The sequence below is a fragment of the Helianthus annuus genome, chromosome 15 (assembly GCF_002127325.2).
Source record: "Helianthus annuus cultivar XRQ/B chromosome 15, HanXRQr2.0-SUNRISE, whole genome shotgun sequence".
In the NCBI taxonomy this organism is placed as follows: Eukaryota; Viridiplantae; Streptophyta; class Magnoliopsida; order Asterales; family Asteraceae; genus Helianthus; species Helianthus annuus.
The window spans coordinates 61926115-61930805 of record NC_035447.2 but is presented as its reverse complement, the minus strand read 5'-3'; the positions used below and the strand labels follow the sequence as shown (position 1 = coordinate 61930805).

Genomic DNA, 4691 nt, shown 5'->3' with positions numbered 1-4691 from the left:
TGCAACTTTTTATACACGTAAATGCAACCTTCAATATGGTTTAGTTGAAAAAATGTAACCCTATTTTAGAGTTAATGCAACTATTATTTTCTTTTTATTAGGAAAAAATGCAACCTTTTTTTACATTAAATGCAACATTTTTTTTACGAATTTTAGTTAAACAACAAATGCAACTTTTTATACTCAAATGCAACTTTGTACAATCAATTTTATTGCTATTATTCAATATACATTGAATCGCAATTACACTAGAACAAATAATGACAAATATCATTGATAGAGAATAGTGTACTTTAACATACTTGTTCAAACTTAAATAACAATATGGTCAACACAAAGTTTCAATACAATAATAAAAAGAAATGGAAACATTCTACTCATCTCGATCTTCAACAGGCAGTCGTTTCATAACTTTCTTCATCATAGCTTCCAAGTTTTGTCGTTGGCCATCAATGTCTTTTTGCATAGCTTCAGCCTTTTTTCTTTCATGATCCTCTTCAATCTCTTTACGCATTTCCAGCAACTGGTTTTTCTTAACTTCAACATTTGCTTTAAATGATTCCATCACATCAGCCCTTCCGGAATCATGTATGATGTGCAAGAACCATCTACCTTTTTCACTAATGTATTTGTAACGCCTCTACCATAAAGACGGTGGTATCCATAGTTTTCTTTATTCATTACAACCAAAAAAGGATCTACCGTAGCATTGTCATCCTCTGTAGACTTGTAGTTCTTCATTTGTTCCTTCAATATTATAAAAAAAAAATATTGTCAAAGAAATTATTTATACTTGAAATCATGTTATGGGTGAATCTTATAATATGCATGTAAATTCTAGAATTTCAGACTATGGGATTGTTGTTTTCATCAGAATTATATTAATCTTATGTATATTAACCACATGAAACATTGAGGATTACATACAATTAACAAAGAACGTTGATATATACATAAGATTAAAAGTAGAAAGGACTTACAATTTTTCTTGCCGTGTCATCATATGTATCAACATATACACCTCCTTTTGTCCTCTTACACGTGCGTTCAAACAATTGGGTTAAGGTTGGAAACTCTTGGTTTGGGTTATCATTTTTCTGTATTCATATTAACATAAACATCAATAAAGAAATATATTAAACAACATAAAAAATTAAATCACAAGCAAAACAAAAATATATTACCATCTCCTCACAAATCCTAGCAAAACTTTTTGGACCGGCTGTGTGCATATTTTTTTGACACATGCGGGATTCCTTGGCTCGTAAATAGCGTTTCTGTACGCACATTAATATATACAAATCAACTTGTAGACAACTTTAAATAGCAAATACAATTAATGAAAAAATTATCAAAAAAATTACCGTCACATCGTCATTACTCCATAAACGTAACAATTGTGAGAAATCAGACTCTGGAATATCTTATTGCTTTCTTCAACCCTTAATAGCTTATCTCTCTCATAATCGGTGATTTGTCTTTGTGCACTTTGATTTTGCCTACTTTTGTTTGCCATTAGACCTGTAAATCTTGATCTAATCCGTTCACCACTGTTTAAAGATGTTGCTACTGATGTCGTAAAAGAACAAACAAAGTTGTATGTACTAATGACCAAGCAGACACAAAAACTAATGACAACACATGTATATAAAGGCTCTAGATGATATGGTACACTTTAACGACCATTCATCAACTTGACTCTCTTTTAATTAGTTCAGTTTGTAAGCATACCAAAAAATTAACTCATCACTTTAATCAGTTTGGTTTATAAGCATACCCATTAATCAGTTTTATAAGTCAATTTAGGTCTACCTCTACTCCTTCTGCCTTCTACAGCGAGGGTTTCCACTACCCTAAATGGTGTTGATGTCTGCCTCCAACTAAGCCAAACTATACATATGCAACCTCTATTAACTTTGATTTAAATCCTACTCTGAATACAGATGCTCCATACTCTAGACCATACAAAATCAACAGATTTAAAAAGAGAAAAATTATGTATTTCAATGCTTACAATACAAGAGGCTTTCATAAGCTCCATCAGATCGTTATATTGATGAAATCACTAAGCAAGCAAACTACCTTAGTGTGGAATCGTGAACTAGTGAATCGACGAAAACAAGGTGAAAGGACTGAGAAAAAAGGAGGAAAGCAACCCGAGCAGATGTTGACCTTGAACTCTAGCAATGACATGCCATCATCAATAATAGTTCAATTTTTTTCCCTCTCTTTAGATTATTCTGTTCAACGGTTGGCATTTTGTTACCTTTAAAATTATTTTGCTTCATGTTCCACTTCATTGAATTCATAATGTCTTAAGTTTGACAAACTGCTTCATACATCATCTATTTGTGTGCCTTTAAAAAAACATCTATTTGTGTAAACTAATATTGTTCAGTAGCATTATGGATGTTCAAATCACTTGACTTTTCTGTTTCTGGTCAAACCCGAAACACTGTTGAACCGAACAAAAACAGTAAACTGCACCACTGATCACTGTTGTTAACCATCTGATGCTTTTGGTCAACTGTAATGATTTTGACCCGATTTTGATGATGGGCTGCTCAAACAAATCTGATGCTTTAATCTGCTGCTAATGATCAAAATTGGAAGTTCAGAACACTCAACCGATCTCTCTCTGACCTCACGTGACAAGACAAATAAACAAAGGCACACCCAAACTAAATAAAAATGACATATGAACTTACATGGTTCATTCTAGGGCTGGCAAAATGGGTAAGTTGGGCGGGTTTGGGTCACGGGTTAGGATGAGTTTGGGTTAGGATGAGTTTTGGTCAGAATAGGTATATTAAAAAGAAGGTCAAGATGGGTTTGGGTTACGATAGCATTCTTCTTACATAGTTTCAACCCCACTTTGATTGTAGCCTGGGCATATATCCATCATCAACAACCAGTGTCCTTCATGACTCAAAATATGTTAAATTCTCAAAATAATACTGTAACGTTGGCTAGCTAGCGAATTATCCCAAGCAAGTATAATTACACAACATGTAACATAAAGCTAATTGATCTTCAATCATTTGAAATGATAATCACATAGCAGTACAGCCCCGTCAAAATCAACCAGCAAATTAGGTATCAGTGTACTATTACCCTTATACCAATTTAATTATAGATGATTTTAATCTTAATTTGAGAAAACATAGAATTTTGAGGTCTCCATTTCTCTTTTCACTACCTGCTGCGTAGCCTTCACCCAAACCAACACACTACTGCCATTTTTCTTCTGTTTCCCACTTAAATCCCTCTAACTTAATGACTAATTAGACTTTTATATATTGTTAATAACCCCCCTTCGATTGCAACTTTTTTACACCTAATATAAAACTTAGATATCTATTTACAAATAAAGAAAACTCATAGTATAAATATAAAGATAGGAAATTATATAAAAAAAGGGGTTTTAGATATTACCCTTATTAACAGAACCCTTTGAACATCTTGGTTGAGCACAATAAATTCAAAGAACAGCAAAGTTCCAATAAATTCAAAGTCAATCAGCCAACCAAAAGTCAAAATCATGATGTATGAAACATCCAGACCACAATCAGGTCTCGATTTGAACATAAGTCTAAATCAAAGAACGGCAAAACAATTTATAAATCAAATCATGAATTCCATCGACAAATTTTCTATTCGAAACACATTAGGGCTACGACCGGCTAACTTTGGCTAGTGCCAGAGTCGGCTGGCATTATGACTGGTTGCACCTGGTTTTTCATTTAAACTTCAAAAATAAACAAAACTACATAGCTAGATCATTTCACATAAACACAGAATCACATATATTTCATTTTATGAACATAAACATTTTCTTTTTTACTGACCTATGATTGAAGGTCGGTTGAAACACCGATTGAACCGCTTGCAACTTGCAATTGAACAGCTTTGGTGGTTGAAGAGCACCGATTGAACCACTCGCTAATTGTTGAATTGGGTTATGCAGTTTGAGGGTGGAGAGGGAAACTAAAATTTTTAGGGTTTAATGGGTTTGAGAGCATGAGAGGGAAACTAAATATTTTATTTGTAAAATTGCCGCCTTGGGATGAATGTCGCTGCTCTATCACACTCAGCACTAATTTCAAATCAAACTTGATTATTTTTTTATTTGTATTTCTTTTTCACTTCAATTTTTTTTAGAATTGTAACTTTGTTTAATAACAACTTCAATTTGTTATGGTTTTAAATTTTTAATAGTAGGAATGATAAATCATATCATAAATTTAGCATACCATAAGCGAATATGATGATTAGATTAGAGATCATTATTAATGAAATGTTTTTTAATATTCGGGTAATAAAAAATGTAAAATGTTTAAGGATGTTTTTTATTACACGTGGCAAAACGGGCCAGGATGGGTTCGGTTTAGAATAGGGATGAGCGTTACCAAAAAGCGCCAAAAATGGGTGTTGGTACCAAAAATGTTCGGTACGATACCGGTACCGCATCGAACAGATAGTAAAGTACTGGTACAGAAAACGACAAAAAGTGGCTATCGAATTGGTACCGAAAATATTTTAGTACGAGAAATTCAATACCGGTACCCAATACCATATGCTTATCCCTAGGTTAGAACATGTTTTATTAATGGCTATTTTGGTTCGGTCAAAACACGTTTGACCAAAATGGGTACGGGTCAAAACATGCAATGCTTTTGTTGTAAGATCAC

At 33.2% G+C, this 4691-nt stretch overlaps 1 non-coding gene across 1 annotated transcript; it reads right to left on the bottom strand.

Moving 5' to 3' along the window:
* Window positions 1–254: 254 nt before the first annotated feature.
* LOC110913786 lies at window positions 255–4076 on the bottom strand. Its single transcript, XR_004882245.1, has 4 exons — window positions 1365–4076; window positions 1185–1277; window positions 981–1097; window positions 255–747 (listed from the first exon to the last, which is right to left on the bottom strand). It is a non-coding gene; the product is annotated as an uncharacterized LOC110913786 (transcript).
* Between the last annotated feature and the right edge of the window lie 615 nt (window positions 4077–4691).